At 42.7% G+C, this 12,591-nt stretch overlaps 1 protein-coding gene across 2 annotated transcripts in view; it reads right to left on the bottom strand.

Annotated features, from left to right (window-relative positions):
* The window catches only part of LOC144695388 (cornifelin homolog), a 28,990-nt gene extending 21,830 nt beyond the window's left edge, over window positions 1-7,160 (bottom strand). The window contains exon 1 of one of the 2 annotated variants that reach the window (XM_078566280.1): window positions 7,132-7,160. The gene's annotated coding sequence lies outside the window, so the exon portion shown is untranslated. The remainder of the gene's footprint in view (window positions 1-7,131) is intronic. The other variant, XM_078566281.1, reaches the window with a different exon arrangement.
* Window positions 7,161-12,591: the final 5,431 nt, after the last annotated feature.

Genomic DNA, 12,591 nt, shown 5'->3' on the forward strand with positions numbered 1-12,591 from the left:
TTGATGTCAGGGGCAGTCACTCTTTCCTCACCTTGTGCTCCTATGAATAAGAGCAGTCTGAAACTGTGGTTGTTGGGTGAGGAGGTTCATGTTTGGAATATGTGGCCCGAACCCAACAAAGAATCTTGAGCAAAGAATTCCCATCGCCTGGATTGAAAGTGGGCCCTGAACTCGCATGATCAGAAGGGCAGATCGTAGAGCCTATTTAAAAAGGTCAGCACTTGAACTGCCATCCAGTAGAGGCAGGCTGGCACCTGCAGCGTCATCGAGAGAGGTGGCTGCTTCTGCGGCTGTAGATGGATGAAGCGAGCGTCTCCATGTTGAGGTGCCCTTGAAGAAACCTTATCAATATGCCGGGGCCAGGCAGGCCATCAGAGGGGTGAACCCTCCAGTGGTAGCACTGGAGCCGTGGGTACGGCCATTGTTTCCAGGTGGCCCCTCCGTGGGCCCTGGAGGAGCCCAAAATGGAGACCCAGCACCGGGAAGCATGCCTCAATGTACCTGGTGGTCTCCACACGCCGAGATTGGGCCAATGCCGGTAAAATGCTGGCAGGGACATAAATTTGCTATTAATTGGCCATTTAATTGAAGTAATTGCACAGCAGCCTCTGGTCCGGGGTTGGCTGAGCCACCACTGTTCTGGCTTCTGGGAATATCTCTCTCAATGCCTTCCGCTGCCATTCTATGAGCCCACACCTCCCAGCCCATCTCCAGAGGGCTGGTAAAACCCCAGCCTGTAGCACCGTAAATAAATACTTATACAAGTGTGTAAAGATTGGCTTTAGTTATGAAAGCAAAACGCTTGAACACATCAGGCATTGCAGCTTTACCTGAAAACATAACGTGAACAAATTGATTTGCAGAAAATGTTCGAATAATTTGCCATGAAGTTTGTAAAACTTTTATTCAGTTGTTAATATGCTGCTGTTTGTGGTTGTAACAATAATCAGATGACAAAGGCAACTTGGCATCCAGAATATAACAATGTTTCCGACATCACAACAGTGACTACACTTCAAGAAATACCCTATTGGCTATAAATAAACTTGGGAACCTGCTGGCCATATAACTGTGTAAGAAATAAGAGCAAGAGTGGGCCATTTAACCCTTCAAACCTACTCTGTCACCCAATAATTTAATTCAACAATTCAAATAAAATGCTATGTGAATTATGGACACAACAGGAGAGTACAAGTTGGAGAGAGTCACAATGAACTAACACCCTGAGCAAACCACATCTGGTCGCTAAGATATGAAGGAGACATTCAACCATGGGAAGTAGTTTGGAGTCATGAGGCTGATCCACAATGTCACACTAGCTGAGCTGTCAGAAAGACTGAAGAAGTTTGAGCTTTGCAGCCTTGAAAGGAAGTGACCTTAAATCAGTACATAATAAATGGTACAATAAGAATAAAAGTTAAATCTGGAACACTATTATGATTGCAGCTCAATGAGATGCAGGTTTAAGTTAGTCAAGGCAAATTTAGAACTGATCTCAAAGGGTAGGGGAGAGGAAACAAAACCCTGAACCATTGTAGAAGCAGCTGGGTGCTGTGATGCTGGGGGTGGAAGTGGCCTTGGTCATCTGATACAAAAACAGAATTACCTGGAAAAACTCAGCAGGTCTGGCAGCATCGGTGGAGAAGGAGTCATCTGATTATTGTTACAACCACAAACAGCAGCATATCAACAACTGAATAAAAGTTTTACAAACTTCATGGCAAATTATTAGAACAGTTTCTGCAAATCAATTTGTTCATGTTACATCTTCAGGTAAAGCTGCAATGCCTGATGCGTTCAAGTGTTTTGCTTTCTTGCCCCTTCGGGAATTCAACAACTTGGACATCATGATCAAACAGCAAACTACTGCTGGCCAGCAGAAAAACTTTAGGAAATCACTCATGTTCTTTACAGTGAGACAAGTATAGGCTGCACATAGCTGTGATTCACATTTTGCCTGCCTGCAGTTTGCTGGTTTGTATGTGCACAGTTCATCAACTATTTCTTAAATGTGGAGAAGAAATCAGTCAACGTTTCGAGCCTCCATGGCCCTTCGGCAGAACTGCAGTTCTGCCGAAGGGCCATGGAGGCTCGAAACGTTGACTGATTTCTTCTCCGCCGATGCTGCCAGACTTGCTGAGTTTTTCCAGGTAATTCTGTTTTTGTTTTGTTTTGGATTTCCAGCATCCGTAGTAGCTTTTAGCTTTTTGTTTTTATTTCTTAAATGTTACTGGAAAGCAGAAAATTCACAAATGTGCCCAGAAATCTTTAAAAAATCATTAAGTGCTTCTTAAGTCCAGCTTCACTTTGGAGTTAGGGAACGCCTGCGTATCTGTTAAACTTGCTTCACTCCGATTGGGATCATATTCCATCTAGAGTGAAGCTGGAGGAGGTTGTGCTCTGGTGTCTGGTTGAAACATGACTGCACAGAGTAATTTTGCCAATATCCCATAAGGAAGTATTCTATTCGACCAAAGGTCAGTATTTTTGATTTTATGTAATGGCCTAAAATGGCAGAAGTGAATTGAGAGCATCAGGCGAAATTTAGTGCTGGTGACTCCATCGGCTGGAAAACAGGCAGCAAGCCGAACCGCTTCTCTTCAAGAAGCCCAAAGCTCGAAACGTTATCTCTGTCTCTCTCTCCACAGATGCTGTCAGACCTGCTGAGTTTTTCCAGCATTTTTTGTTTTCGTTTCAGATTTCCAGCATCTTCAGTATTTTGCCTCTATTCCAAGGTTATTAGGCATTTACCTAGACATTATCAGTTCTCCCACACAAAGAACTCCCATTGGGCAGAGGTCCCACCCCCGAGAGCTGCTGGTTTATAAGAGGCCGGCGGCTCTCCAGTACACTGTGACATGTGGCCACAGCCAGGCAGGCCCCAGTACAACACTTGGACCTCCCTTAATAATGGAAGTTGGAACCCCAGATAGGAGTGAGTGAGGGTGTGATGGGGATTTGGAAGCTAGGGCAGGGATGAGGTAAGGGAATGGAAGAGGAGGGTAACAGGGCAGCAAAATGAAAAGAAGGTATATTAGGAAAAATGCCTTAGACTGATAAATACTTGGAATAATCTGCCAAGTGAGGTGATAGAAGTAGCAAAAACATTTGGGGCATTCAAAATATCCTTGGTTATTAGAATAGGAGTGTTGGTGCACTAGATAAAGAAGTGTGGGAAGAGCTTTGTACCAAAGCAGTGTTAGGGTCTCTGAGAGGTAATCTTCTGTGAGAGAGTTACAAGACAAGCTTCAATGGGTCGAATGTCTTTTTCTCATTCTTGACTTTTATTATATTCTTATACTGTACTGATAGGAGTGTGAAAATGAGAAGGACCCTAGCAACATTAACAAGGCAAAACCTAGTCCTCTGAATTGGGAGGTAAACCATCACCATACCAACATGAGCACAAAAGCAATCAAGCAAACAGGAATTGAAACCAACATGTATCTGATAACAGAAATGCTAAAAACAGTGACCACAATTGCCTGCAAACATAACAGAATGCTTGAGCTTCATAGACCCGCAACAAAAGGAAGTCATTTGATAGAGAGAAGCTCAAACGTGAGATAAATTGTACCAACCACGGTAAGAGTAAAATGCAAATATCAAGTAAGGTAGAAATGAGGGTAAAATTTTAATCTAACTTAATTGTACATCAAGTTCTCCTGCCCACACTCCCCACTACCCCATTTTCAGAAAGTCAAGGGAGGGGTGGAAACAAAGCAGATACAAATGGAACATCAGCTTGTCCAGCCTAACAACCACCACTCCTAAATAAAACAATGTAGCATCAGGAGCCAGGGTAAGCAAAAGAATGATAAGAGAATGAAACTAATATAAAGAATCCAAATGAAGGAGATAAAAGTCTACAGGATGTGGGCAACTATAACAGTGCTCTGGGTTGATTGCAATGTCAAACACATTCAAACAGAGTTTAGAGTATCATATAACACACAGACTCCCCAGAATGATGCAAATCTGAATGTACTGATATGCTGGATATAGAGCCCAAGGATCATAATGTGGAACATTGTCTTCTCTTCGTTTTACTTGGCAAAGTATATTGGGAAATTCTAACATGGCGATGGCAAGTGTGAATTTTAAAACCTTGTGACAGAGAAGAAAGGAAACACGAAGGGAGGAAAGCAAATAAATCAGGAGACAGTGAGGCGAGTATTGGTAGTGAAATGAGTCTTGATAGGGAGTTGCAGAGCAGAAGAACAGCACGTAGGATGACTTATTTGCAAGCTTAAGAACAATGTGAGGGGAAAGTTGGGAAAATATAATACTGATTAAACTGAGAAAGATGGGAGTGGTTGTGATGAAGAAAGAAGAGAATTACTTGAATTTATATGGCGCTTTTCACAACATCCCAAAGCATTTTACAGCGAATGAATTACTTTTGAAATGTAGTTACTGTTGTAATGTTGCCAATTTGCACATAGCAAGCTCCCACAAACAGCACTGTGATAATTCTGGGGTAATCTATTTTTGTGATGCTGACTCAGCGATTGGCCAGCGCACTCGGGATAACACCACTGCTCTTCTACAAAATGGTGCCATGGAATCTTTTATATCCACCTTAGAGAACAGACAGGCCTTGGTTCAGCATTCCTCATCTGGAATGCAGGACTTCCAATAGTGTAGCACCCCCTCAGTACTGGAATGCCCACCTGGATTTTTGTACTCAAGCCCCTGGGGTGGGACTTGAACCCACAACTTTCTGACTTAGAAGAGACAAGAGTTACTAAATTACAAGAGACTAAGTTACAGTTGATACCTGGCGGGAAAGGTGCTGAGGGACAGATTACCAATCAGGTGACAAACTTTTTCTTGTATCCTGTCCAGGATTACAGAGTAGTTACAGGAAGAGATTCCCCCAGTGCAGAGGCAGAGTTAAGTACATGCATGCAAACATACATAAGAACTAGGATCAGGAGTAGGCCACTTGGCCCTTCAAGCCTACTCTGCCATTCAATAAGATCATGGATAATCTGATTGTAACCTCCCACCTACCCCTTATAACTTTTCACCCCTTGTTAATCAACAGCCTATCTAACTCTGCCTTAAAAATATTCAAGGAGATGTCAGCTGTGGCTCAGTTCATAGCACCCTCACCTTTGAGTCAGAAGGTTGTGGGTTCATGTCCCACTCCAGGACTTTGAACAAAAAAAAAGTCAAGAACTGTGAATGTACTCGAAAGAGTTAAAATATTCAAAGGCTCTACTTCCACCGTCTTTTGAGGAAGAGAGTTCCAAAGACTGACGGCCCTGAGAGAAAAGATTTCTTCTCATCTCTGTCTTAAGTGAGTGACCCCTTGTTTTTAAACAGTGACCCCTAGTTCTAGATTTTCCCACAAGAGGAAACATCCTCTCCACGTCCACCCTGTCAAGCCCCCTCAGGATCTTAAAGGTTTCAATTGAGTCACCACCTTCTAAACTCCCAACGGTTACAAGCCTAGCCTGTCCAACCTTTCCTCGTAAGACAACCCACCCATTCCTGGTGTTAGTCTTGTAAACCTTCTCTGAACTGCTTCTAACGCATTTACATCCTTTCTTAAATAAGACGACCAATACTGTGCACAGCATTCCAAATGTGGTCTCACCAATGTGGAATTGAGTCATGGAGAGGAAAAGATGCTTCTGGCATAGAGAGGAAACTGAGCTTGTTGGAAGCAAGTTTACAAATTAGGGGAGATAAAGGAATTCCATTTGAAACCAAAGGTCAACAAGGCCAAGAATATTAATAGGTAAATAAGGAGTGGGGTGAAGACATCAAAGTAAGAAATAATTAGACTTTTGAGAAATATACCCTGTGAACTGTTTGAAATTGCTAACAATATGGTTGAAAGAAAGGTAGAAGTCCTAGCAGACTTTGTGCTCAGCGGTTGCAAACAGTGCACAACAGCCAAAATGTCAATAGAATGTCAAACCACACAGTGACAAGCGTAGAACAAGGTTGGAGAAAGGCACAATCAATCTGGCAGAACAACATTAGCTGAATCACCAACTCCTGTTCCTACATTCCTATGAAGAGTCCTCTAGTCAGACCACACTGAGTACTGTGTCTAATCCTGGTTATAAAAATAACCCAATGAAGAAATTCAAGCCCAGATGCAGTGGAGTAAAGAGCAATAAGGCCAATCCCCAGTGTTAAAGAAAAGACTGGAGAAACTCAGGTTTTCAGTTCTTGAAAATATTATGTCTGATAGCATGAAAAGGTAAATCCATCAAATTACCTTCCACATCCTACATGGGAAAGGACATTGCAGACAGTAAGGATGGTTGTTATAGACGTCCCAGCTGCAGGCTGTGCCTGTCTGTCCTCTCTGAGCAGAGCAATGTAAACCAAAAAGGGGGAAAATAGTACAATAGCTTCAATTCTTTTTTTTAGGATGTCAAGGGGGTGAAGAGATTATAGCGAGAGCAACAGGCAGCTCCCTGATTGAGAGCTACTGAAACCCAGAATAGAACCAGGGAGCTTTATACATTCAATCTAATGCTTTCCCAACTGTTTCAGCCACCGAATTGAACCCAGGCCAACTACTTGAAAAGCACCCACGCTTCCCACTGCACCACTATCACACACTGACAAAGCAGAGCCTATAGGCAGGGGACTGGAACGGTGAACTCTCAGATTAAAAGTCTCGTGCTTTACCGATTAAGCTTTCCAAACTCTATTCATTTTTTAAGGGCTGCATTGGTGCTGAGTTAATTGCTATCAGGTGGGACAGCATTTGGGGCATTGGCTTCAATACCCTCAGACTCGGAGCTGAAAAGTCAGCCATATCCCTGCTCAGATCACTAGACCATTGATCCCAGGCGGAAAGTTTACTAGCGATTATGAAGGCAAAACCAGGCTCGGCTGTACCTCTTCACATATGGTAAATTTCCATCGGACTAGAAGACTGTTAACGCCTTTAGAACGTTATTGCAATTTAAGTAACATCCTTAGCACAGGAGGATGAAAGCTGTGGAGGTATAATAAATTTAACAGCAACCTTGGATGTCAGTGGTGTGAGAGCTGACAGACAGTGAACGCTGTAAATGAAATCACAAGTTATTGAACTGCAAAAGAAGGTTAAACGGTAGAGAGAAGTGACTTTTTTTCCCTACTGATGAAATGACTTACCTTCTGCAGCAAGTTATTCTCTGTGCAAACTCTCCAATCAAACTTTTTGAAGCAGGAAATTGTGGAAATGAGAACAGGAAGTAGCGCTGTAAAATCACGTTATAACCAATATTTCATTTGTCATTACTTACCGACTAAATTAATAAGAAGCATCAAATTAATTGATAAATAGCAGTGTAACAGAATTATTGCTGATTATGCACTCAGATTCACAGGTTTTAAAACACATTTGCATTATATTTTTTTTAATCACAGCAAAAACAAAGTAATGGTGAAAAAGAAATGAAATGCAAATGCATTGAAATCAGCAATACCATAAATTGTATAATGTCCTTTCTCTAATGATGTCTCAGGTATATGTATAAAAACAAAAAACTGCGGATGCTGGAAATCCAAAACAAAAACAGAAACAGAAATACCTGGAAAAGCTCAGCAGGTCTGGCAGCATCAGCGGAGAAGGGCACAGTTGACGTTTCGAGTCCTCATGACCCTTCAACAGAACTAAGTAAAAACAGGAAAGGGGTGAAATATAAGCTGGTCATTTGCGCCAACTCCAGCATGTTGCCACCACCAAACACATCTTCCCTTCACCCCTCCTGGCGGCATTCCGTAGGGATCGTTCCCTCCGTGACACCCTGGTCCACTCCTCCATCACCCCCTACTCCTCAACCCTCTCTCACGGCACCTTCCCATGCGACCGCAGAAGATGCAACACCTGCCCCTTCACTTCCTCTCTCCTCACCGTCCAAGGGCCCAAACATTCCTTTCAAGTGAAGCAGCTTTTCACTTGCACTTCCCTCAATTTAGTCTACTGCATTCGTTGCTCCCAATGTGGTTTCCTCTACATTGGAGAGACCAAATGCAGACTGGGTGAGCGCTTTGCAGAACACCTTCGGTCTGTCCGCAAGCATTACCCAGACCTCGCTGTCGCTTGCCATTTCAACACTCCACCCTGCTCTCTTGCTCACATGTCTGTCCTTGGCTTGCTGCATTGTTCCAGTGAAGCTCAACGCAAACTGGAGGAACAGCACCTCATCTTCCAACTAGGCGCTTTACAGCCTTCCGGACTGAATATTGAGTTCAACAACTTTAGATCTGGAACTCTCTCCTCCATCCCCACCCCCTTTCTGTTTCTTGCCCCTCTTTGCTTTTTCCAATAATTTATATAGATTTTTCTTTTCCCAGCTATTTCCATTATTTTTAAATGTATTTCCACCCATTGTGTATCTCTACCTTTTAGTATTCCCCCACCCCCACTAGAGCTATCTGTACCTTATCTGTCCTGCCTTCTACTCTTAATTAGCACATTCCTTCAGATAATATCACCACCTTCAACACCTCTTTGTTCTTTTGTCTGTGACATCTTTTGGTTATCTCCACTTATTACTGGCTGCTTGTCCCAACAACACCCTCCCACCCCCCTTAAACCAGCTTATATTTCTCCCCTTTCCTATTTTTACTTAGTTCTGTTGAAGGGTCATGAGGACTCGAAATGTCAACTGTGCTCTTCTCCGCCGATGCTGCCAGACCTGCTGAGTTTTTCCAGGTATTTCTGTTTCTGTTTTTGTATCAGGTATATGTTTCCGCTCAGTGATAAACCTGGAATTCTTATTATACAGCGTCAATAGTCCTCTTGCAGGAAATCACAGTGACCGTGTATGAAGAAGCTGCTCAGATCATTGATCTAACAATAAAAGCATAACTTTTGCAAGGCCCATCCTTACCTGCACTTGCTCAAGGTTGGAGACTCACAGTTCCTTTCTTTATCTAGTATTTTCTATAACATTTCCTTCTTTTATTTCACCTTGAATTACTGTTTTGATTATTTTGCTCAGAAATGTGTTTTCTCATGCCTTTACACCTGCAAAAGCCGGTTAGGGCATGTAACCTGCCGCATTTCCTAACACAGTCTATCCTTGCTTACAATATTTCCATCATAACTCCTATCAGTTTTTTCTGTTATTGTTGATTTTGGTGTTATATGTGGTAGTGGTGAATCTGGGCTTAGAGGTAAGGCTGGAGGCAATACTGTTAGCAAACTCTATCTTTTATTGAACATTATGCTAACCATTTACAAGGTAGACTCTGTAGCACCCTCTACATAGAACTATCTCTCCCTTGATCTGTTATCATGTGATTCTATGTCACTGATGATGTAGACTATATATTTACACATTTAACAATAACCCTTTATACTGCAATTTCCATCCATGCCACAGTACCAAAATGGCACAAATGACACCCTACGTGAAAGTGGCAAAGGTAAATTATTTGTCCTTGTCCTTCTTGACCTGTCTGTAGTTTTTGACACAGTTGACTGCACCATTCTCCTCCCATGCCTCTCCATTGCTTTCCAGCTGGGTGGATGTGCATTTGCCTGGTTCCATTCTTATCTATTTAATCGTAGACAGAATATCACCAGCAATCGCTTCTCTTTCCCCTCCCACATGCTAGTACTGGTGTTCCTAAGGGATCTATCCTAGGGCCACTCCTATTTCCTTGGGTGACATCATCCAGAAACACAGCGGTAATTTTCACATGTATGGTGATGACACCCAGCTCTAACTTACCACCACCTCTTTCGACTCCTCCATTGGCACTAACTTATCCAACTACTTATCTAACAGCCAGTAATGGATGAGCAGAATTTTCTTCTGGCTCAATATTGGAAAGACTGAAGTCATTGTTTTCACTTTCTGCTACAAACTCCATTCCCTAGCTACTGACTCCATTTCACTCCCTGGCAACTGTCTGAGATTAAGCCAGCCTGTTTGCAACCTTGATGTCACATTTTACTCCAAGACGAGCTTCTGACCACATATCCACGCCATCACTAAGACTGCCTATTTTCACCTCTAGCATCGCCCAACTCTGTCACTGCCTCAGCTGATCCACTACTGAAACCTTCATCCAGGCCTTTTCTAGACTTCACTATTCCAATGCACTCCTGGCTGCCTTCCCACAATCTACCGTCCATAAACTTGAGGTCATCAAAAACACTGCTGACCGTGTCCTTACGCACACCAAGTCATGTTCACCCATCATTCCAATGCTCACGGACCTACATTGGCTTCTAATAAGCAACCCCTCGATTTTAAAATTCTCACCCTTGTTTTCAAATCTGTGAATGACTTTGCCCCTCCCTATCTCTGCAATCTCCTCCAGCCCTACAACCCTCTGAGATATTTGCACTTATCTGATTCTGGCCTCTGGAACATCTCCGATTTTAATTGCTTCACACTTGGTGACTGTGTCTTCAGTTGCCTAGACCCTAAGCTCTGGAATTTCCTCCCTAAATGTCTCTGACTCTCTTTTTTTTATCCTTTTAAGATGATCCTTAAAACACACCTCTGACCCAGCATTTGGTCATTTTCCCCATTATTGTATTTCTGTGGCTTGGTGTTAACTTTCATTTTTTGAAGCTCCTGTGAAGCATCTTGGGATATTTTATTATGTGCAAGATGCTATAGATATACAAGTTATTGTTGTTACTCATGATGCCTGTTTTAGGTATTTTGTTATTTTTTTCAAAGAGAAAAATTACTTGCATTTATATAATACCTATCACAGCCAGAAGATGTCTGAAGTGTCTTACCAGCTAATGACGTATCTTTGGAATGTAGTTAACTTGTAGTCTGGGGAAATCAGTTTACGCACACAAAACCCTATTAACCAGGAATAATTCTTAATAAGGACAAAAGGGTTATTATAGACAAAATCATGGTGAAATGGATAGAACCAAATTTGGAGCACCAGCAAAGTTTCTGACTGATACTGGGAGGGAATTTTCCAAATGTGAGTTCAGAGATGTGTGAAAACATAAACATTATAGTCATGAATGCTGCAGTTGAAAATCTTTGCAGCAACGGACTCTGTGGAAGGAATCATGCGGTGATCGATGAAATTCTAAAACAATTTTTTTTGTCAAAAAAAAACAAGGAGAACTAAAAAAATTGAAGCCAATGGGAATCTGTGGGGAAAGCTCTCCATTGGTTGGAGTCATACCTACCACATACTGGGGGGAGATGGTGGTGTAGTAGTAATGTCACTGTGCTAGTAATTCAGAGGCCTAGGCTAATGCACTGGGGATATGGGTTCAAATCCCACCATGGCAGCTGGTGAAATTTAAATTCAATTCATAAAAATATTTTGGAATTAAAATGGAGTCTCAGTAATAGCAACCGTGAAGATATTGTCGATTATCATAAAAACCTATTAGGTTCACTAATGCCCAGTAGGGAAAGAAATCTGCTGTCTTTATCCGGTCTGGCCTACATGTGACTCCAGATCCACAGCAATGCGGTTGACTCTTAACTGCCCTCTGAAATGGCCTAGTAACCCTTTCCGTTCAAGTGCAATTGAGGATGGGCAACAAATGCTGGCCTTGCCAGCAACACCCACATCCCTTCAAAGAATAAAAAAAGCAAAGGAGGATGTTTGTCATTGTTGGAGGTCAATCACCTCAGTTCCAGGACATTGCTGCCGGAGCTCCTCAGGGTAGTGTCTTAGGCCCAACTATCTTCAGCTGCTTCATCAATGACCTTCCTTCCATCATAAGATCAAAAGGTTCAGCACCATTCTTGTCTCCTCAGATACTGAAGCAGTCCATGTCCACACACAGCAAGACCTGGATGATATCCAGACTTGGGCTGATAAGTGGCAAGTAACATTCATACCACACAAGTGCCAGACAATGACTATCTCCAGCAAGTGAGAACCCAACCATTACCCCTTGACATTCAATAGCATTACAATTGCTGGATGCTCCACTATCAACATCCCGGGGGTTACCATTGACCAGGAACAGATCTGGACCAGCCACATAAATACTGTAGCTACAAAAGCAGGCCAAAGGCTGGGAATTTTGCAGCAAGTAACTCACCTCCTGACTCCCAAAGATTGTCCACCATCTATAAGGCACAAGTCAGGAGCGTTATGGAATTCTCTCCACTTGCCTGGATGAGCGCAGCTTCAATAACACTCAAGAGCACCATCCGAAACAAAGCAGCCAACTTGATTGGCACCCCATATGCCACCTTAAACATTCAATCCTTTCACCACAAATGCACAGTGGCAGCAGGGTATACTATCTACTAGATGTATTACAGCAACTCACCAAGGCTCCCTCGACAGCACCTTCTAAATTCCCAACCTCTACCATCTAGGACAAGGACAGCAGATGCATGGGAATACCACATGTTCCTCTCCAAGCCACTCACCATCATGCCTTGGAAATATATCGCCATTCCTTCACCGTAGCTGCGTCAAAATCCTGGAACTCCCTCCCTAACAGCACCATGGTTGTACCTACAACACATGCACTGCAGCAGCTCACTGCCACCTTCTCAAAGGTAATTAGGGATAGGCAATAGATGCTGGTCTAGTCAGTGACACCCATATCCCAAAAATGAATAGATAATAAAAAAGATCTCTTCATGGCCTCACCCATTCCTATCTCTA

Source organism: Cetorhinus maximus, chromosome 21 (assembly GCF_964194155.1).
Source record: "Cetorhinus maximus chromosome 21, sCetMax3.hap1.1, whole genome shotgun sequence".
NCBI lineage: Eukaryota > Metazoa > Chordata > Chondrichthyes > Lamniformes > Cetorhinidae > Cetorhinus > Cetorhinus maximus.